Genomic DNA, 24,734 nt, shown 5'->3' on the forward strand with positions numbered 1-24,734 from the left:
GGACTGTTAAATCAAATGGTCATACAGAAATGTCAATATCCAACATGTAGGCTTTGATATAAATGTGATCCAAAGAGACAGTGAATCAGACTCAACAGTAAACAAAATCCAGAAAAGAAAAATCCAAAGAGAAACATTAGAAATGCTTATATACCAGAAAGCATAAAAGACAGAAAATCAATTCCATGTGAGTGAATCACCAATACTACCTTTTAGTGAGTAATCCGCATTAAGGCTGCAAAAGAAGCAAGCTCTTACCTGCTTGGCTGGATCACTTCTTCTCTAGTTCTGTAGCCCTAAAGATGAAAAAAATAGAAGTAGCAATTACGTTCAGTCCTTTGATTTGAGAAAGATATTCTGGGCTAACATAAAAATTTTAAAATTTGTTTATTTTTTGTTAAAGAAAAAGCTGGAATAAAAGCAAGTGAAATGAATATTGTTTTATTTGTTCTTGCAAATTACTCAGTTTGCTCATTGACCTGAAGTGAAAGTAAGAGTGAAATTTAGTAGTGAACACTTGTTCAGCTCACACCACGCTAAAATGATAGTGCTGCATTATTTGATTTCTGATTTTTGTCACATCCATGCCAATGAGATTTTTACAAGGGTTTATCTATATTACCTTGGGGATTTTGATACCCAATGTTTATCTTTTATTTTATCTATGTCAATTGAAGGGGGAGGGATGAAAATGAATGCCCTTTTTCTGCCATGGAAATTTTATCTAGGACCTTTAAATTAGAAGATTATTATGAGAATCTGCTTAGTTTCTTTTATTTAGGTGGTAAAATCTAGAACATTAGCTAGTTGTTCTGATCCAATGCTTTACTGTAAAATTGCTTATTGTAAATTTTTAATTTTTTGCCAAGCAATATAAACTGGGTTCTAAAATATTTTAGGTGAGTTACAATTCATTTTTGTGGTTGTCAGTGGTGTAAGGCTGATGAATTAGAAGCAGTGAGAAATATTCTATTATAAATGGAAATCTTGAACCCAATTCTGGAACGCCCAAATCCATTGACATAGCCAGGGGTTGAAAAACTATAGCCCAGGGTCTAAATCCAGTCTCCTACCTGTTTTTATATGACTCATAAGCTAAGAATGGTTTTTCCCTTATTTAGCAGTTGAAAAAAGTCAAAAGAAGAATAATATTTTATAGCATGTGAAAAATATACAAAATTCACATTTTGGTGTTCATAAATAAAGTTTTATTGGAACACACACACACACACATTTGTTTATATGTTGTCTATGGTTGCTTTCATCCCACAATGGCTTATAAATCTTAAAATATTTACTACCTGGTCCTTTAAGGGAAAATGTGTTGACCCCTGGCTTAGGCTGTGGTTGATTTCATCTTCATTGAGGGTACTTGGGGGGTAATGTGTTGAGATCCTAATGACTGAGGCTGATTAATATATGTAGGTGAGTGATAGCTTCTCAGGCTCTAAAATAAAAATAACTTTATTTCATTCAGGAGTCATTTAGGTTGTTCCCTCTCACTGCAGACTATGAGGGGCACGCTAATGAATAAACAGAATACTTGGCTATTTGTGCAGCAAGTTCTAGGTTGGCCACATTGCTGCATGATATTTACATCAAATCTCCTTTTTACTTTTTAATAAGACTTCAAGATTCTCTTTAATATTTGATAAGAATGTCTAGAACATTCACTCAACATGGAATAAAAAACAAATCTTGAAAGAAGCAAAACCCAATATATAAGTACACATGAAATAATTTATATGAAGTCCAAAAGGTTTACATATTTATATCAAGTATGCATATAATGAATATAATATTTAAGTGTTTATATAAAGATCAAAATCAGGCACAACCAAACTACATTTTCAGTGAAAATATATGTTTATATACATGCAGTAAATAATTAGCTTTGCCCAAAGACATGTCTGGCCTTTCTCCTTAGCTCTTGGAAGATAATTTTTAAACACTTAGAATAGTCTGTCTGATAAGAACATCATTGTTTACCTAGGGATATTGGGCTGTATCACATGCTCTATGCCACCAACATGATTTACAGCCCCTAGATGGAGCCTTGGGTGATGTAGTATCAGTTTTACTTCTGGAGATTATCTGCAGGGCTGGAGACAAGGTCAGCCTTGTAAATGACCAACAATGTTTATGTGACCATGCCTCAGTAAAACTCTGGACACCAGGGCATGGGTAGGCTTCTATGGGTGGCAGTACTGCACACAAACTCTCACATATCATTTCTGGGAGATCTAAGTACTGTCCATACAACTCCACTGGGAGGGAATCACTGAAAGGTTCGTACTTGGGACCTTCTGGACCCTGCCCCATGTGACTCTTCCCTTATCTGATTTTAGTCTCTGTGTTTTCTCTGTAATAAGACATAGCTGTGAGGCTGGCAGCTTTGGTGAGTTCTGTGAGTTCTTTCAGGAAATTAGAAACTAAGGCTGGTTTTAGAGAACCCCTAACTTGCAGCTTGTGTCGGGAGCAAGGATGGTCTTGAGGACCCTTGAAAAATGCCGTATACACACATTTTTTATTTGTACCTCCACACATACACACATATATCTCATAAAAATCATGCTAATGGTTACCAGGTTGGGTGGCAGGCATAACATGTGGTTTCTAGGATGGTAACAATATTATATTTCTTGATCTGATGGTGGTTAAATAGATATTAACATACAATTATTTTAAGCTGTACACTCACATTTATGCACACTTCTGTGTTTATAATATCTAAATATTTAAAAAAGAGGAAAAAACTCTTCATAGAGTACATTACTTTAAATAAACACACACACACATACACAGAGGATACAGTATAGCAATGTACTCAGCTACACAAAGGATTGCTATTTTGTCCTTAGTCTATTGCTCAAGAACTATTACCTATTTTTCATGAATAAGTCATTTAGTTGTTTAAAGCTTATAATCACAATTATCACAGTAGTGTGATAAAAAAAGGTTTTAATTGTTATCTTGTGGAATTCTGTCCTGTTGCTTGTATATGTACCTTGGAATAGCATATGTGATGTCTCTCTCTCTTTTCTTTCTTTTTTTTGACTTAGTTGCAGCAAAATAAACTCTGTGTGTATAGGTTAGATCCAATGACTTTAAAATCTCCACTACCCTGTGGAGTTACACAGAACAGTGACTATAACTTCCTCCACAATGGGAACTGGGATTTCTCTCCCTTTTCCAGCACCTCTCTCAGTTCTCGAACTAACATGTGTCTAGGTAAACAATTTTACATTGATTGGCCTTAAGGAGGATTTGAACCCAACAACAATCAGTCCTTTGCAGCCCCAGAGATCTATTCAGGTCCAGTATCTGATCTTTATGCCAGTATTTAGTGCCTACACAGTACACATAGAAAGACCACCATCATCTTCCATGTGAGAAGAGCAGCTCAAAGCTCATGTTTCCTTATAGCCTGATTATTGAACTTCTATAGCAACTGACAGAGGTGATTATAGCCTGAAAATAGAGAAGGTACAATATGATCACAGTAAGGTAAAACAATGTTAAGTATTCATTTAACTTCTTAAGGTATCAGATATAATTCATTGACCTTTACAAACAACCTACAAATCAACCCAGTTTGGAACTAGTTTTTGCTAGATGTTGGAAGCATGGGTATCTCCTATAAAATAATATAATTATAGGTCACAAAGGGAAAAAGGATGATAAAGATGTCTGATAAGTAGCTGAATGGGACAAAGTATGGCAAAGAAGCAAAATTTTGCTACAGACCTTCTTCCATCAGTGGTCTGCTCAGAGAAATACAGACTGAAGACAGAAACTCACAGGGTCATCTTATAAAATGACTGACTTTTTAAAGTCACCTGGATTGACTGTCATAAGTCAATTCCTGTAATTGCATTACCCGGCTTCCCCTGATTTCATTGTTCACGTGGCCCTAAATAATCAGACCGCTCATTGATTACTGGTTTGTTCTGGCTAACTGAACAACTCAATCAAATTGACCCTGTGGCAACTTGTTCATTGTTTAGCAGATACCAGATAGGATCCCCCAAAGCCTGAGTTGGCCACGTTGAGGGTACTTAAAGTACTAAACAATGAGGCTGCTTCCAAGCCAAAATTATGGTTGTAGAGAGAACACCACAGGGTGGCACCACCACACCCTGTGGCAGGCAGAGCTGGAACACACGAAGGGCAGTTCTCAAGTTTTATTGTGTGTAACAAGCATTTAATGGAATTTGCATAGGAACTCTGATTCCTAGGTCCCACTCCAGAGAGATTGATTCAATATGCTGTGTTGGGGTCCCAGAAATATGCATTTTTAATGAGTACCTAAGTCATTCTGTTACTGATGGTCTCAGAGAACCTTTGCAAAACACTTCCATTTCTGTTTGTCCTACAGCCCAAACAGAACAGTTTCCAGGCTTCTAAAGAGGGCGCTTGGTTTCTACTGTCACCACATAATTCATGTGCTAATGCCAGGACTTTTTAGCAGCCACACATTCTATCACCCAGTAGAAAAGATGCACTCAGTGACCCTGTTCACAGACTATGACTCTCTTGGATATTGTATAAATATTACTTGCTTAGTTTCTATATAATTTTGAGGATATGTTCATGTGACCCTCAAAAAGTACTTTAGTAATGTCATGTAAATGAATACTTTAATATCCTTAGAGCAGAGACTTTCAATCTTTTACATCTCATGGCACACATAAACTAATTACTAAAATTCTACAGCACACCAAAAAAAAATATTTTTTATCTTTCTGACAAAAAAAATAAGTATAATTTTTATTTATTCACATTGGACAGCTATTGTTATGCTGGCTGTTGTCATTTTTTAATTTGACAATCTAAGAGAAAAGAGGTCAGTGCCTCTGACTAAATAATCAGGTAGTGGATGTTTTAAAAATTCTTGCGGCACACCAGTGTGCCTCTTGAAGCACACTGGTTGAAAATCGCTGCCCTAGAGAATAATCTTGGCAGATTTCTTTCTGCAGACCATGAATTGCTACTTGTCATTACCTTACAGCTGTCTAATAAAACCACAAGTGTCTGGACCAAACTGTTCTGCTTTTTTTCATTTTGGACTATATTAAAAGATTTTATATTGTTGATAAATGAAGGCAGTAAAAGGTTAAGTATTTAGTTCATCTAGCCCTTAGAATAATGATTAATTACAAAGACAGTTTCAATTTAATTCCTTCAATGTAAATTTGACATTCATAATTATTAAAATCCAAAGAACTAAACTATAAACTACATTTGATTTTTTAAATCAATTTTTAATCATAATTTTGTTGTTTGGTAAGTGATCTTTTTGTTTGTTTGTTTAATGGTGACAGCTGGGCTGGCCAATTAGTAAGGATATTAGTACTCTCACCGGAAACTCAGTCTGGCATTGAAAGTCAATTCCATTTAATTCACCAAATATATGTTGAGTATATGCTATGTTTAAGTAACATATGTAACTCAGTCCTTATCTGAGAGAAGCATGCAATCTTCAATAAGTAGCAATGAAACTATGAAAGGTGTGTAAAATCTCTAAGAGGAGTTCAGTTTAAATCATCCATGGTTCAGCAGGAAAGGAAATTATGTCTTGTGAGGATAAATGATGTCATGGAAGAGGTGGCATTAGCAATGGCAGTTAAGCAAGGAATGTGCTGAGAAAATACATAAGCCAGTTTGGGTGGTCTGTTGATTGCATTTTGGGAATGAGCAGATGACAGATAGAGCTGTAGGCTGTTACCCTTCTATGAGTTTGGGTCCTGACTCCTACTGAGGCATTGCTAATTTCAAATCAGGATCCACTGTAGTGGCAGGAGCCAAGAAGATAGTGTTCTGTTCCCTGGATTTGTAGTCACCTGCCCTGTCTCTGTTTCTATTTCTCCACCTGTGCAATATGGTACTCAGAATTCCTCCTTATCTCAAAGGAATATCAGCATAATAAAAAATGTTATTTGACTAAAACTTTACTCTTCACAAAACATCAACCCATGTACTATGATTTTTGGTTCAAATAACTAACCATTCAGGTATTAACATCTGACACATTCATCTCTATTTTGCAGGCGAGTACACTGAATCTCAGAGAAAATAATGTAAATTGTCCAAGGCCACATTGCTTTCAACGATTCATGTCTACTTCCACCACTCCTATTAAGCTTTCTTTCTTCACAGTGAGAAGTGAATAGGGTGAATATAAAAATATTTTGTAGTAGAGGCAGCGTTAAAATTCCTTTAACTCCAATCCAAACAATATTCACATTCAAATGGCTAGATTTTTTACATGCATCTTTTAAGGAAAAAAAAATCATTAAAATCAAAGCAAAGAATAAAAATACAATAGCAAATAAAAGCTGGTACCAGAAAAAGTGAAATAGAAATAGTTGGGTCAACCAGATATTAAATATCCTTGATGCGATGCCTCATGAAACACATATGCAGTTTTTAGATCAAAACGCATGACATGGCTTCATCAGGCCTCTAAGTATACCTTCCCCTTTATAGGAAATGTGAGAGAGAGAGGGATACACTAACCGGCACCAAAAAGAAGCAACCAGTCCAATCGAGAAGGTGTTCTGGCAGGACCACTGGCTTAGCTTCCTTAACAGATCGAGGTTATACATTGTGGAATGGTGTTGAGGAATGCAGGGAGTGGTGGGGAGGAAGGATTAAAAAGAAACCTCAAGAAAATGTGGGATGAGATCTTGACTGTGGTGATGGACGCATGGATATAATAAAAATTTACCAAATTGTACATTTTAAATATGTACAGTTTATTGAGTGCTAACTATACTGCAATAAAACTTTTAAAAATGTTAATGTTTAAAGTGATTTGTAAAACTATAGAAATGCTCCTTCTCAATCTCTAGGTAGTTCAGTTTCTTCCTCTAAGCTGCTGCTTTGCCTGAATGGTCCACTTCATCCTTTTGAACAGTAAAGAAAACTGAAGGATTGGCATGGCTGCTTTTGTGAATCTGTGCCTCTTAGAGGCACATAATTGAGTAGCTCATGTAGTCAAAAGGGTTGTGCTAGTGGTGAGGGTGTGCAGAGAATCATGAGGTTAGTTTTAAGGGTGAAAAGCTAAACCCAACTGCCATCCAGAGATACCAAGAATACTTCTGACTGGAAAATGGTATAAGCTATGCCCTGAGCAAGCAGAAAGGCTCAATTTTATTTCAATCTGACCTTCATCTGATTCCATCTGTGCACTTATCCCAGGTGTTCCAGCAGATTGGGAGCTAATGCATGTGCACTCACAGAGGCACCTTTGAAAAATCAAATTTGCATAAGTCCACGCACTGCAGAGTGCTTAAAAGATCCATCAATAGCTATAATATTGCTCCTGCAGATAAAAATAAGAAGGCTCCTTGAAATTTGGGAAACATATTCAATAACTCCATCTTACATGTTCTTTAAATTACAGGAAATATTTCAACACTGATTTATAGTTGTGACTAGATTGGCAACTATTCCCATGGCCTTTTGGGCCTCAAAACATCTCCATTTCAACATGTCAACACCTGAGAACATTAGCCCCCAGTCGCTAACACAAACTCTTCTTTCATTCACTTGGAAGGAGCTAAATGCAGAAATGCATTTTGAATATGTTACTTTTTCTAAAACAAATGGTAGGTTGATTTTTACAACATCCACTGATATAGGCAGTTACTAAAATAAGAACCTTACCCTAGACATTTTCCTTTGTTTTATTGCATATTTTTAAAAGTCAGCTGTTTGAAAAATAGTAACCATAACTGTGACAGCCATAATTCCAGTGATCAATTCATTTATTTGAATAGCAATGGCACCTTTCAACCTGCCATCTTAAAAACATTTTCAGATAAAATGGATTCATTTGGATTGCCCAGAACACATATTCATTTCCCCTTATATTATCCCCACCCCCCCACACCATGCTCCCATCTTTTTATTTTGGGAGCCCCTGGCTTATAAATGTATGCTGTGGTGTACGCACATGTGTGTGTTTGCATATGTATGCTCAAAAAATGAACACGCTTCTTCCTTGACGGTACCCCACCTTCTTCCTCAGGTGGGGATCTTGGCTGTTTTTTGAAACAAATCATTTCAAGGATTTCCTTTCTCTTCACCTGTTACTCCCCTTACCATTTGAGACCCATTCTGGTTTCTTCTACTATATTCAAAGAGCAGAAACGGTGGGGATTGCTGGAGGTCATGGTGGGTTTAGGGAGGTTTGAGGCAGAACTAGCACCCATTTTTGGCTGCCTGGGGCTGTTCTGGGTACCAACCAGTGAACTGTCCTCCCTTGACTCATTTTCCCTGGGGACAAACCAAGCCAATGGAGTTCTTTCCACCCGGTACTGGTTTGACTAGTGGAATCTAAAAAAGGATCACACACAGTCACTGGAGCTTGTCTGGGACTTTTCACCTGGAATAGGGAAAGGTCAAAGTTCTGAAGATCCTGAATTGAAAGAATGAACTTTCACTGTCAGGTTGAAGAGCGGATTTGGAAACCCAGGAAATGACTATGAAAGAAAAGAAAGCTAAGATGCCTGGAAGCCTAGTGAGGGTAGTGACAGAATCAATGCAAGGATATTCTGCCCTTGGCGACAGGAAGAAGGGTGAAGGCTGCTGAGAAGGTCCCCAGTTATTACAATCACATGGGCCTGGCAGTATGAACAACACCCTACTTTGGGTTTCAAGGACTTGGCTTCGTTTGTAGACCTTCAACTGCTGGTCATTGTGTGGAATAAACATGCACAAATAGTCTTTGTAGAACTTTTTTCTCTTTTTCCTTAGAATTCCCTACCAACTCAACCATTAATATGTGGACCTTGACATTTAGGAATAATTTGCAAGACATTGATGTATCCAAACCTACCTCCCTGAGCAATACTAAATCTTAGTGTTTATTGATAAATTATTTGCAAAATTATAGGATCCTCCTTCTTTTAAAACTAATTTACAATGGATTGACATTGGGATTAGATAAATAATAGAACCATATTTTCTTTATTATGTTGGCATTGCATTTATTTTCAATTACAAAATAAGTACTGATTAGATGATTAAATCTAATAATCATTAGATACCAAAATTTTAAAGCCTGCTGGTAGATTTCTATATTCACGGTAGAAATGGGTCTTCTGAGGGGTCCTGTTCTCCATCTTCCTGAGGCTTGATAATTAAAGATATATTTCAAGGTATTTGGAATCCAAGAAAAGATAAATATTTCAGTCTTGGTTTTGTACATGTTAACATATATCCATAATATATTCTATGCACACTATGAATTTGTAATGCTGAGCTATTGGAAAGCTGATTTGCAGACAATTTTGCTACTTCCACAAATTTATGGGTGTAAGCTCTCTATTTAATTTTGATTACTATGGTCTTTTCCACAGGCAGGCACATTCATTGACCCCAGGAATAGGTTTTGACCTTTTCAGCTCCTTTATTCAGTTTGACATTATTTTTTATTCTTTATTCTTAACTAGTTTTCATTGTACTTAGTGAGCAATACAGGGGCCCTGGGGGCCAAAATAAACCTATAAAATGCCCATAAATTTTGGCCAAAGACTAGAGCACTACATGATTAAAAGCTTTGAACTCTCAAAGAGCAATGTGATTAATCCAGTACCACAGTGCTGAGTGGCTTCACACTGGCTTCATTTGTTGGTATTGTTATTTTCCTTGGATATGTTTGATTTGTTGGAATGATGATGATTTTCATTTGTGCAGTTAATGTGGATCTCTTTCTGCAATTGCAAAAAATGTCTTAACTATTTCAATAACTTTTTACACAACTCATATCCGACAATGTAAGGGAAAGAATAGAAGTACAAGATATGCATATGAAGACAGAGTCACCTAAACCACTCACCTGGGGCAACTACCATGAAGACAAACACAAAAATTCACTTCAGTTTTTGTATGTTTTGCAGAACTGAAAGCAAATGGTTAAGATGGTTTTCTATCCTGGTTTGTTTTCTATCTAGCTATTTTTAAAAATCTCCAGGATCCCAAACTGTCTCTTGATAGCCCATCTCAGTGTTAAAATAAAAAGTATGTGCAGCAATTTTTAGCCAAACTCTACTTTTGCACTTTCTCTTTGGCTTGCTCTTTAGCAAAAATAAAGAAAATTTACTTTGTATATTTTCTGAATTATTGCTTCAAATACCCCATGGTTGCTGTGAGGGTAGTTTTTAGCTTTACTTTACCAGGTTTAGAAAATCTCCATTATCATTTATCTTTTATAACAGAGCTGGTTTCATAGCCTTTTGTGCTTATATTTCTATATCCATTTTTTAAATCTTGTGCCCCAAACTGGTGGCAATAAAGAGCATTACAATATTGAAATTGAGTAGTAGATTCACTTCCTGCCTCATCTCATTCTGAAGACATATCTGTTGTTGTTAACATCGTTATATCTATTTGTCTACAATTTTTAGTTGCTGAAAATTTATCTAAAGCTTGTGATCTGCTAGGACCATCAACACTGTGTTTTTGTACTTTGCCTACCTGTCTTTGATCCAGATTTTGAATGGATTAATAATTTTTGACTCTAAGGATGTTAATATCCATATACCTTTAATTTTTTTTTATTCTTAAACTAATTTGTTTTGAAAGTTAAAGGTTCTTTGAGATAAGCTCCATAAGGCTAAATAAATGGAGGAACTTCTGGCTAAGATGGAGGTATAGTTAGATACACTTTGCTTCCTTGCACAACCAAAAGAAGGACAACTACCAATTTAAAAACAAAAAAACAACCAGAACTGCCAGAATATTGAACTGCATGGAAGTCTGGCAACCAAGGAGCTAAAGAAGAAACATCCATCCAGACAGGTAGGAGAAGCAGACACAGAGCCAGGGTGGAGAGGACGCCCAGAAATGTGGTGGCTGGCAGACCAGGTGGTACCACATTTGTGTGCAGATAGACTGGGAGACACAACTAGGGGGCAAGACAGACTGTGCAACCCAGGGTCCCTGAGTGGGGAAATAAAGCATTAAAACTTCTGGCTGTAAAAATCTGTGGGGGTTGCAGCAGTGGGAGAAACTCCCAGTATCACAGGAGAGTTCATTAAAGAGACCCGTAGGGTCCTAGAATGTACAGAAACCCATCCACCCAGGAATCAGCACCAGAAAGGTACAATTTGCTTGTGGGCAGTGGGGGAAGTGTCTGAAAGTGGGGCGAGAGCTGAGCAAGTGGCATGGTTCCCTCTCTGACCCCTGCCCCATGTACAGTGCCACGATGCAGTGAAATTGGTTGCCCTGCTCTGGCAAACACTTAAGGCTACAGCACTTACAATGTAACAGTTGTTCTGAGACAAAAGAAATATGGCCCAAATGAAAAAACAGATCAAAACTTCGGAAAAGAACTAAGCAACATGGAGATAGCCAATCTATCAGATACATAGTTCAAAATACTGGTAATTAGAATGCTCACAGAAACGATTGAGTATGGACGCAAAATAAAGGAAGAAGTGAAGGTTATACAAAGTAAAATAAAGAAAAATATACAGGGAGCCAAAGGTGAAGAGAAGATAATAGGACTCAAGTCAACAATTTGGAACAGAGGGAAGAAATAAACATTCAACTGGAACAGTATGAAGAAACCAGAATTAAAAAAAAAAAAATGAGGAGAGGCTTAGGAACCTCTGGGACAACTTTAAATGTTACAACATCCTAATCTTAGGGGTGCCAGAAAGAGAAAATGAAGAGCAAGAAATTGGAAACTTATTTGAAAAATAATGAAGGAAACTTCCCCCAATCTGGCCACAGAAATAGGCATGAAAGTCCAGGAAGCTCAGAGAATCCCAAAGAAGTTGGACCCAAGGAGGACCATACCAAGACACATCATAATTAAATTACCCAAGATTAAAAATGGGAGAATCTTAAAAGCAGCAAGAGAAAAGGAGAGAGTTACCTGCAAAGGAGTTCCCATAAAACTATCAGCTGATTTCTCAAAAGAAACCTTACAGGCAAGAAGGGGCTGGAAAAAAGCATTCAAAGTCATGAAAGGCAAGGACCTACATCTGACATTACTGTATCTGGCAAAGCTATCATTTAGAATGGAAGAGCAGATGAAGTGCTTTCCGGACAAGGTAAAGTTAAAGGAGTTCATCATCACCAAGACATTCTTATATGAAATGTTAAAGGAACTTATCTAAGAAAAAGATGAAGATCAAAACTAGGAAGAGTAAAATGACAACAAACTCACAACTATCAACAACTGAACCTAAAAAACAAAAACAAAAACAAAACTAAGCACACAACTAGAAGAGAAATATAATTACAGAAATGGAGATCACATGGAGGGTTATCGGCAGGGAAGGGGAGAATAGTGGAAAAGGTACAGGGAATAAGAAGCATAATTGGTAGGTACAAAATAGACAGGGGGAGGTTAAGAATAGTACGGGAAATGGAGAAGCCAAATAACCTATATGTATGATTCATGGATATGAACTAAGATGGCGGAATGCTGGAGGAAGGATGCAGTGCAGGGCATAGAGGAATAAAGGGGAGGAAAAAAATGGGACAACTGTAACAGCATAATCAATGAAATATGCTAATAAAAGATTGCTTGAGCATGGAATACCAGAAACATTACCTTTAAAGCTGGGGGTAAGCTATGCATGCCCACTGCCATCATCACTACATCTAATATTGCGCTGAAGGGATTAGCCAGAGCCACTCAGTAAGAGAAAGAATTTAGAGGTATAAATTAAAAGGAAAGAGGTAAAATAATAATTCTTTGCAGACAATATGATTATATACATATAAAATCCAAGAGAATCAACTGATAAACTATTAGAAACATTAAGAAATTTCTTTACAGTGTCTTTTAAAAGAGTAAAATACAAAATAAATCATTTTCTTAAATATGAAAGCCATATAATGAGAAAAAAGATATTATGACAATGACACCACCAACAAAAAGAAGCTACTTAGGAATAAACTTAGCAAATATAAGAATCCCAATTAAAAACTAACATACAGAACTGATTGGTTTGACTCAGTGGATTGAGTGCCAGCCTGTGAACAGAAAGGTCACTGGTTTGATTCCTGGTCAGGGCACATGCCTGGGTGTGGGCCAGGGCTCCATTTGGGGGCATGCAAGAGGCAACCAATTGATGTTTCTTTCACACACTGGTGTTTCTCTCCCTTTCTTTCTCCCTCCTTTCCCATTTCTAAAAATAAATAAATAAAATTGAAAAAGGAAACTAACATATAATTGTAAGATGGGTACTAGATTTATTGGGGTGATCACTTCATTGGTTATATATTTGTCTAATCACTATGTTATATACCTGAAACTAATACCATATGTTAACTGTAACTGAGTTTTTAATTTTTAAAAATAAAAATAAAAAAGCTCCATTAGACTAAATAAATGTAAGTTTTCAAAGTCATTATCTCTTTCAAAATGTCATTTATGACAAAATAAATTTCTTTTGTTCTAATAGTTTAACTACTGGTAGTAAACTGAAGATGACACCCTGAAGAATCTATTTGTGCTTAATTCCATAACATGTTGCTACTGTTCAGTTAGAAATATAATAATATTTCTGCTACATGCTGCGATTCATCTCTCAGGGAAAGGATAAATATTCAGGGCCAGGGACACGAGTCTCTGGTATCAGTAATCAGTCATTTCAAACATTAAGTTAGTTTTAAAAGACTTCAATGGGCCAGCTTTTGGAGGCTTTTCTTATCATCTGACCATGTCATTTCCTGTATCCACAAACTGTCTTACTCTTTTTTTTTCTGACAACTTGGCATTATATGAGAAATAATGAACTTTAGGTATACCTTCCTGCTTGTCTTCCCCTGGGTTCAACTGCTGACATAGATATTCTTTGGGCCACAGTTATCAAATGGATTGGACAGCTTCGGTAGCCAAAATCAGCATCATAGAACTTTGAGAATGACCAAAATTTAAAGAATATGAATGGTGTCCTAAAGATCACTTCCTCTTAATCAGTGTGTGAATACCCTAGATTTTTCTTGTGTGTTTATTCTTTTGGATATACTGAAGAGACATCATCTACTTATGAGACTATTTCATTTGAGTGGCCCTAAATATTAACTTGTGGCTGCTTGCTCTTGAACAACTACGGAGAAATAACCAAAGATTAATAAGTGTTGCTCAATTTCATGGTTGTTCTTAGGCAAGTTCTTCCTTACAATGTTTTGAGTGTACACAGCAGCTGCAAGCTTATAATGAAAGGTTATCAAGTTTATCTTTAGGCCCTGTAATATTTCAGCTAGGGCTGCCTGAGGACTTCCTTCTTTTCTTTGATGGAAATAATAAATATGATGAGTTTTTAATAACAGGTCTTGTTCCTACGACTGTCTCATTTCGAAGAAGTGGAGCAATAGCTCCTTATATTGCTGAGATTAAGACCCTCTAGAGTAGCAGTGAGAATGAGAAGCTGAAACAAGCCTTTCTCCATTCAAAGTGCCACAAGGGTCATGGAAAAACATCTTGACGTTGAGTTACCATGGATGCGTTATGATGTTGTAATAGTCTTCTCTTTTGGCATGTGGTTAATGTGCACTGCAATTAACAGATCAGAAAGCAAAGCTGCTGCATCAAAGATCATCTGGTGGCTTCTGAGTCCCCTTTGCCTATCGATCTCTCTACTATTGCTGATTCAGCTGAACAGGAGGTATGTGGATTTTTTTTTTGGCATTTTAGGACCTTTTTTAAATTTTTATACCTATTTCTGTCAATTTAGGATTCAAATGCCCCTCATAGAAAGACACCATTTGCTCCAAAGACGGGTTCACAGAGTTGCGGTCAGTTTTAGAGCCAAATGAAACTTCTTAGGCACACAAATTTCCCTCAGGTCATAAGTCATATCCTTCCTCATGAGACTGTCAAGTCTGCCAGTGCTACAAATCTACAATGTTAAAGCGCCAGAATACAGGGGTGAACAGCTACCACTAGGAACTAGGTCAGTGCTAAAATATCTCAGAGAACAACCACACCACCCCTGAAGTGCAAGGTCACCAGGCAGAAGTTCAAAGGGTGGCAGCCACTCTTGATTTTTTACTCCTTGAAAAGCCACGCAAATTGTCAGGCATATACAAAGCCTTGACAGGTATCGGCCATCTCGAGTTACCTGATCTGGGCAATGGATGTGAGTTATTTAAAATAATGTCCGAGTGAATTTTTTTTTGTATGACTGTTTTATCCTTGACAAGTTCAGGTAAATTGTGGCCTGAAGAGAATTAATGCATTCTACTAACTCACCTGGTAGAATTGACCCTTTTGGAGCCTCACCCAGACCCCCTTTATCAAGCTGGTGTTCCCATCTTCCAGTTGCTGCAAGTGTTGAATGTTGGGGCTCACAACTGCTCCTTTCTTTCATGAGTTGCTCTCAATCTTTACGGGAGTCACTATAGCGAAGAAATGTCTGGGGATTACTTTCCACATACAGACTCCACCCACCTGGAGGGGCACTGTCTTCAACAACCAACCAGCTGAAGTGTGGGTATGAAGGCCCAACTCTCCTACCTTAACGTGAGATGCTCCAGAGCTTTCTGTGGGATAAGGATTAGGTTAGGCTTCAGCTAAAGCCACCTATTTGCTTAGCTTCTTCCCTGCTTTACCCTGCTTCCCTCGCTCCTTTGTGTTTTCTCTCACAAGCACTATCTCAATATATCACCTCCACAAGAATCCAGTCTCTACCTCCACTGCAAGGAACAAGACCCAAGACACATGGTGACTAAGTCTACTATTGCAACCCACTATCTTCCATAGAGCAATTATAATAATTTATATGGTCCTTGAACATACTAAAATGTAGCTGTACATAACCCATCTGGTAAAATGCAACTATATGTTTACAATGTAAACTGGCAATTCTACTCCTAGGCATTTGTCCAAGAGAAATGAAAGCATATGTCCACACAAAATCATGCACAAGAATATTCACAGTATATTTATTCATAAAAGCCAAAACCTCAAAACAACCCAGATGTCCATCAACTGAAGAATGGAATTATAAACTGTGATGTGTTCCTAAAATGGAATACAATAAGGCAATAAAGAAAATGAACTACTGGTCCATGCCACAACATAGGTGAATTTTAGAAATACTACAGTGAGTGAAAGAAGCCAGACACAAGAAAGTACACACCATATGATTCAACTTAAATGAATGTCTGGAGTAAACAAAACCAACCCAGAGTGATAGAAATGAGGTCAATGGTTACTTTAGAGGAGGACCTGAAAAGTGACTGGAAAGGGGCAGGTAGGAATTTCTGGGGTGATATAAATATTTTGCCTGGGTTTGCAGATCTAAGCATTTTACTATATGTAAATTATACTTTACTTAAAAAAGCAGATGTGAGGAACATCTTTTTCTTGGTTTTATTTTGATCATAAACTTGTGTTGAACAGGAACTATGACAAAGTAAGTTAGCTCAGTGACAGACCAAAGTGATTGGTTGCAATATTTTAGCTTTCCTATGCATCTATATTATAGTGTGGAGTATTCCATTTGGGTTCAAATTCACCTTATATTTACCTTGGTGGGGCAGGGGGAGAGAGAGAGAGAGAAATTCATTTTCCAGATTGCTTTTGAAAAAGGTTACATAGGTCATATTCTTTTGATGGTAATTGAAAAATATAAAAAGTTCCATCATTCATTCATTTTCTTCTAGCAAGCATTTGTCGTTTACTTAACAGCCTTGCATGTACTGGATTAGATGCCAGGAATATAAAGAAAAATAAGACATTTCCTCAGCTTCAAAGAATGTGTTGAAGGAATGGATTATAACTACTATGGAGATAAAATACTATTTGGACTGTAGTAGAAGTTAAGTACTGTATGGGCACAGCAGATGCTGAATGAAGAGGGATAGAAAAATCCATCTGAGGGTACTAGGACAAGCTTGCTAAAGAAGGTGTTAGTAAACCACAAGAGACAGTGTGATACTGTTAATATATGAGGATTCTGAATTAAGACAAACCAGGTAAGACCTTTGCTCCAACATACTCTCATTTTGGACAGTTTTCTTGTCCTTCTTCAGCCTCTATCTCATAATTTCTAATTTGGGATAATATCTACCTTGCAGTGCTGCTATAACATTGCACCTCACTATTATTATTTTCTGGGGAAGGTGATATATTTAAGTCATGATCATCCATTAACATTCTGCTTTATCAGATTAGTGACTCAGGCCTAGAGCAAGCAAAGATTACTGGTAAATTTTGAATTGGGGGGTCAAAATCAAATCTGTTTCCTTGTCTTCTCCAACTTCTAGAGGCTGCATGCACTGCTTGTCTAATAGCCCTTTCCTCCATCCTCAGAGCCAGGAGCGCAGCATCCTCAAGGCTCAATCTTTGACCTCTGCTCTCACTGTCAGATCTACTTTCTTTCTTCTTTTGTTATCACACTGCCTACTCTCCCTCTGACCCTCATGCCTCCTTCTTATAAGAACCTGTGATAACATTGAGGACACTCATATAATCCAGGAAAATCTCCCCATCTTGAGATCCTTAATTTAAACGCACCCTTGCAAAGTCCCCATTAGCATGTAAAGTAATATATCTGGGGAGTTGATGTGCACATCCTGGGGTGGGGCATTTTTCAGCCTACCACAGAAGATATGTGAGTTATCCTGAGACCATTCGGGAGATTCTGAGTAGTTGAAAGGCATGGTTGGTGGGGCTGACTAGACAAGAGGCTGACTGGGGCCAGGAAAAAAATCCCCATACCATTGAGAGGCAGCTAGACCAAAGGCACCAAAGAAGCCTCACACTGGCAAGCTTAGATCTATGCTTCAGAGAGCTGATCCTGGTTAGGGTGGAGGGCGGCTAGGAAGGATCTGGGACGTGGAGGGGCGGTTATAACCTTAAAGTCATTGCAGTGGATCAGGTGAGGAATGAACTAGAAAGTCTACCAGTTTCTTAACCTTGCCCCAGATGGAGTCCATCCTTAAGCACCATAACAAAGGAGGAGATCGGAAGACAAGCACAAGGAGGGAAGGAAAAGGGGAGGGAGAGCACGCATTTCTTTTTCTTTCAGAGTATTGACTGAATAGGTGATCACTGATGGGAAATAACTTTTACAGGACTTATTTGTAATACACTGGCATTGTGTGTTTATTGATATTCTTGAAGGCCCTGGGGTTCTCTCTGTGCTTGCAGATCGCAAAGGGTTTCCATTTGTAGCCGCAACATCGCTCCCAAGCAAAACTGTTATCCTGTCCGTAAATGCCTTGCAACCTGGCATTGATTTGGCCTCTGTATGAATGAAAGTCCTTTTAGGCAGCGTTTCCAGAAAAGGGAGGTGTCATTCACATTGAATGTTTGCTCTCCTAGGTTATTTTTTATCCACAATCAGCTTATCTAGGCTGCCTTCACGTCAGCACTCCGCTCTCCACTCCCTTTCACATTATGTAATGAATAGCGACTTCTGAATCATTTTAAACCACCCAGAGCTAGCAGTACATTCGACATTATAGTCAGGCCTAGTCTTTTATTTTAACATGGCAAACCATCTTTTTGTATTGGCTGTGATTTGTCATGATGCTGAGAGGGATATGCTTCTGTGTGTGGTTGTCAATCCAGGTCACTGGAAGCTGCTCTGTGTCTGATATGGGTCCATCTCGATTTTTGTTACTCACTTCACCTACAGTGAAGCAGATTCTTTAAGTTTCCATCACTTCATTGTTGTTCTTCAAGATCATAGCTGTGGTGGAATGGAACATGCCTGACTGGTGAGCAATGGGCATCACTGATTTCCCACCTTCGTAGTCCTTAATCAGTTTTAACTTCATTTCCAGGTCAGTCTCTTAATGTGGCTTCTCACTGGCAATTTTAGCAGTAGGTTTGGTATGCTTAGGGGCTGTGATGAACAAAGCAACACAAGATCAAATCAAGCACAAGAGAAAAGGATGCAGTCAAGAGATACGGTAAACGAGACGCATGAAGCTGCAGCTGCCATAATACGGCATACTGTTTTACAGCAAACATTTTTTTTAATAAGTAGAAAGAGAACACTCTAAAATAATAATAAAAGTGTATTAGAGTACATAAACCAATAACATAGATGTTTATTATCATTATCAAGTAATATGGATTGTATATAATTGTGTTACACTTTTATAGCAGTAGGCTTGTCTATTTCAGCATCACCACAAACACATAAATAATGTGTTGTGTTATAAAGTCACTAGGAGATAGAAATTTTTCAGCTCCACTTTATTCTTATAGGACCACCATGATATATGTGGTCTGCCATCGACCAAAACATTATGGGGACATGTGACTGTACTCACTTTGAAATTCCTTCAAATATTACAACACTGAAGGCATTTTAAACTTAAAAATATAAATATTTTATTAAAAAGCAAAGAATTCACTGAGTAACCTAATCAGAAGATTCTCTCATTATGAAAACAGTGACAAATTGTTTGTATATAGGGCACGATCTCCTTTATAGGCCCTTGTTTTCTTTAAGAATTGAGGGATTAGACAGGTCAAGAAGATGTTAAAGAACAAAACCTCTTATTATCAAGCTCTTCAGGTCATTCTTTATTCAATAAATAATGTGAACAGCATTTTTACAGCAAGAGATTAGGGAGCTATGCTTGTTTTTTCTAATAATCAGAAGTCAAACATAATTTTAAGTGTTCTTCTGGTGAACATTCATTACCTTAAACACCTCAAACAGTTATGAGGATTCATTTAAGAGTTCAACATCACCTTTAAGTAAGATGCTACAGGTACTCCTCCATCTACAAAAAAATGCTCTTTCATTTAGCTTGAATCTCCTAGAATTCTCCAAAAGACCTTGACATTTTCTCTATGTTATTCAGATAATATGGACAAAGTGCTAGAACGTGGCAACTTCAAACCCTCTAGACTCTGTGACGAACAAAATCTGTCAGCCCAGTTAAAATGTTAAATACTTGACTTGGAAAGAAACAGAAAGGAGCTATATACAATGGCCTCATGTATTCAGACACTGTAACAATAGGATATATTTTATGTTTAAACTCCTTGAATATGTCTTTCTCGACTGCAAATATTTTGGGAAAAAATGCATAATAGGCTTAAATACCCCAATGAGAAAAACATTTATAAAAATTGGCAACCAGGCCAAAGTTTGGGTTTCCTATTAGATGAATGCACAAAGTTGCTTAGACAGTCTGTACGATATCTGGTCCTAGATTCAGCATGTGCTCATATACACTGATTTTCTTAATAAAAACAAGGCATATTCATTAAATAGCTAATGGATGATAGTTCTTGTACCAATTTCAATTATTATTTTGGATTCCAGACTTGAAATTTAATATCATCTAAAAGAATAGAGAAGTGGTCTAAAGAAAACTGGTTAAGCAATTGTTTGACAATCTATGTTGGATTATATGCTTCAACACTCTTAAGGCCAAACAGCAGAAGACTGAGATTAGCAAATGAAAAACAGCAACAGCAATGACAACAAAGCCACAATGATCTTAGTGGTCTACAATTTTAAAGACTCAGGGTTTGAATTTTAGAAAAGATATCACCAGATAGGAATTTTTCAGTAACTATTCTCAACAGGGAAACAGTTGCTGTAAGTTAAAGCCTTGACATTTTATAAGGCAAGTGTGGGGACATATTTGCTAATTTCCTCCAAGTTTTATAGTGGGAGATTAACATTGCCACCAAAAACCATAGGAAATTTAACTTTTCTTTGATTTTACAACTCAGTGTAAACCTAATGGAAGCAGAAAGTTGATAATAGGGCAAAGAAGATTCTAATAGAATCCAGCTGCTCTTCCAGATGACTGTTCTTATTAGTAATTATTATTCCTGTTTTAATATTTCTCAAAAAATTAAAATGGCATAAAGGATGTTATAATGACTATCTTGTATCCTCAAACAAACTTAGGAAATAAGGTATTACAAAAAGAATTGAAAACCTTGTGTAACTCTCCCAGAGCAGCTTCTCCTTTCCCCCTTCTCTTGCCCCGCCTTTATTTCGCATGCATATATATTCCATGCTTAATATAAAGGTAGTTTGGTATATATTTACATTTTATATATTTATATTTTATATGTAGTATTTATATTTCATATAAAAACATGCATCCTTTTGTTTTTCTTACTCAGCATTATATTGTAGGAATTAATCAAGTTGATAACTTTGCTTCTACTTCACTGTTTTTATTATTCAAGTACAGTTGTCTCCATTTCCCTCCTACCGTTCTCTCCCGCCCCACCCATCCCTGCCTTCCACCCTTGATCCTACCCCCTTTAGCTTTGTCCATGGGTCCTTTATACATGTTCCTTGATGACCCTTCCCCTATTTTCTCCTATTATCCCTCTCCTCTCTCTCCTATGGTTACTATCAGTTTTATTTCAATGTCTCTGGTTATCTTTTCCTTGCTTGTTTGTTTTGTTGATTAGGTTCCACTTACAAAAGTAAGGTCATATGGTATTTTTCTTTCACTGCCTGGCTTATTTCACTTAGCATAATGCTCTCCAGTTCTATTTCACTTTTTTCTTTGAAGCTTAGGAAATAGCTTTATTGAGATGAAATTCATGTATCATACAAGTTGCCCATTTAAAGTATATAATTTTTTAATGTATGTTCAAAGAGATGTGCAACCATCACCATAATCTAATTTTAGAATATTTTTGTCCCTCCCTAAAATAAATTCTGCACCCATTAGCAACTGCTTCTCCTTCTCACAAAACTACACAACAACTAACTTACATTTTGTCCTTATAGATTTAACTCTTCTGTATATTCCAAATAAATGGACTTAGGCATTATTTGGCCTTTTATGTCTAGTTTCTTTCACTTGCCATAACATTTTCAAGGTTCATCCATGTTGTAGCATGTATCTGTAATTTATTTCTTTTTATGTCTAAATAATATTCCATTGTATGGATATACCACTTTTTTGTAACCATTCATCAGTTGATGGACATTTGGGTAGTTTCCATTTTTCCCCTATTATGGATAATACTTCTCTGAACATTCATGTATAAATCTTTGAGTGGACATATGTTTTCATTTCTCTTGGGTATATACCTAGGAGTAGAATTGGTGGGTCAGCTGGTAACTCTATGTTAAACATTTTGAGGAATTCCCAGACTATTTCCTAAAGTGTCTGCATGAATTTCCTTTCCTGTCAACAATGTATGAAGATTCAAATTCATCAACATCCTTGCCAACATTTGTTATTTTCTGTCTTTTTTATTATAATCATCCTAAAAAATGTGAAGCAAAGTCTTGTGCTATTTCATTTTTAAATGCTGTATTATAATTTGTTTTTTAAAAAAATCCATTCTCCTGTTAGTAGATACTTAGATTCTTTCTTCTTTTGCTCTTGTAAATAATTCTGTAGGTATATTTTTATCTTGGCCTTTTTTTGCACTTTTAGGAACATATTCAGGATATGCTTATCTTCAACTTTTTGAAATATTATGGTAATTAATTTTTAACTAAGGATTTGAGTAAAATGGGTAGATTTAACACTCTGGAAAGAAGATGGATAACAAAAGTTTAAATATGTGTAATGAAATAATTTGACTCCTTTGCTAAGATGTCTTGCTCTTTGGCAGGCTATTTCTGTGTAAGTGAATGCTTTGACTGAATGTTCACAATACTTCCAACAGGGGGCTTCTCGTTGGCTTTGTTTATTTTATTTTTATTTTTAATTCTCTTTTATTGCCTCAAATTGAGGCTTTAATAAAATACTACTAAGGGACAAGGCTGTATTTTGCATTGTTCTTTATTATTCCTTGGATTCAGGCGTAGCATTTGCAGAGCATTCACTAGTCTGAAAGTCTTCGGCAGATTGCAATGCAATTGGAGTTCTTGGAGCTAAGCCCACACCTCTCCACAGAGAATGAGCAGATTATGGTAGGGCGGGTATCTTTGTTGTGCTGTCTCAGGAATCGATCTAAACAGCCACTTAAATCATTTCCCTGCGGAGATCAATGTGGAGGTGGCAGAAGTGAACAGAACGAGAGCCACAATCTGGGAATCTGAATGCACTCTCAGGCACCAGAATGTCCCTGACAGCAAATGGACATAATCAGAGATTTTCAGTTTGTCTACACGGAATGTGGGGTCTTTTACATGCTGGCAGGTGCACAGTCAGGAACCAGAGTTCTGGGAACTCCAGGGATATCTGGGGTTATGGGAATCTGCTTGCTTCTTCTAGAATTGTGAATCATTACACATCTAGATTCAGCCGAGAATCCGCTGTGCAAGTCTATTATTACACACAGGTGATGTTTGTGAATTAAAACTGTCATCTAGGACAAGCTGAGTGGCCTCTGGTGCTATTTGCCTCTCTATAGGATGTTTCTACATGTGAAACACATAAAAACGATCTTGGGGATGGTCCAGCTCATTTTTTATTCAGACAAAATATTTGGTTATATTGACCTGAGTAAATATAAAAGTAAAATATAAAAGAGAAGATGCAACTGCCGACTACTTAAAACAATTTCCAACCTTCCCAATAGAAAAACCGACCTGCTTTTTAAAAATTCTAATGTTGTGAAGGTGAATAAATTCAGAAAATGCAGTTACTTTTGATTGATTAGGTTATTTAGAAAAACGAAAGCCTCACCCTTCCTGGCTCTGAAGAGTGTGCAGGATCATCTGCAGGGATCTGTGGTTTCACCAGAGTGAAATTCACCAGAGGATAATGGTTTCTTTAGACATAGTACCTCTTTCAAACAGGAATAGATGGGAAATCAGTTTTAGCCTATCAGCTGAAAATCCAGGATTGAAATCTCAAGCCTTGAGAAGTTACAATATATCATAAGAAAAGATGAAGAACATGTAACATTTCAATTCCATGGCTCTCCAGGGAGAGAAGTGGAGTAATAGGAAAGAGCCTGGCCTAGAAGCAGCCCGTCCCTCTCTCCTATTTCAGTCATTGAATCAAATGGAACTCGGTTATAGGAATATTTTTGAGATCAAATTTCAAATACAATTGTTCTGATATTTTGGGATAAATAATCATGACATTTGAGCATGTCTTCCTTCAGGCTGCTAGGTGGTATGGTCAATCATAACGGATATTAAGAAACGACATAACAAAACCATAAAATATTTTTCACCAGGCAATAAGAGGAACTCAGAATACATACCTGGCTCATTTAAGCTACAGACCATTATATCCAGAATGCTATATGTTAGTACATACAACAGAGGGGGAAAGCTGTGGCCTGGCATGGAGCAATGCTGTTTTCTGTATTCGTTGTTGCAGTTATTCTTCAGCTTTGGCTTTTGGGAAATTAGTACTTTTTTTTTTTAACGCACTCCAACTCTCTCAGGCCAATCTCAGGAAGCTAGCTCATCATTTGATCAACACATACAGAAGAGCACTTATGAAAAGTCAGACACTGAGCTGAGTGAGGAATGGCACTAAGATGCAGAAGAGATGATTACTATGTTTAAGGACTTTATAGCTTAGTTAAAAACAAACAAAACAAAACAGATGTATGATAATAACAAGAACAATAAAGTGCTCCAGGGAGCTATGAGACATGAATATATGGGGAGACCGTTGTGCTTCCCTTGGGTTTCTGGTTTGGGTGCTGGATGTGGCTGCAGAAGGGACTAGGCTGAGAGCTGGGTGTAAGGTTTGCAGTGGGTAGTTTCTAACATGGACATGGAGACTGTGGTCCCAGGGCAGTGGGTGGTTTCTTTCATTGCCTTTAGGTGGTCAGTGGTGGGTAAAAGAGACACTTTCTTATATGATTAGGCCAGTGACACTGGAAGCTTCTTGAA

The sequence above is a fragment of the Pteronotus mesoamericanus genome, unplaced genomic scaffold (genome assembly GCF_021234165.1).
Source record: "Pteronotus mesoamericanus isolate MK-2021 breed Mesoamerican mustached bat unplaced genomic scaffold, CSHL_Meso_final contig_130, whole genome shotgun sequence".
NCBI lineage: Eukaryota > Metazoa > Chordata > Mammalia > Chiroptera > Mormoopidae > Pteronotus > Pteronotus mesoamericanus.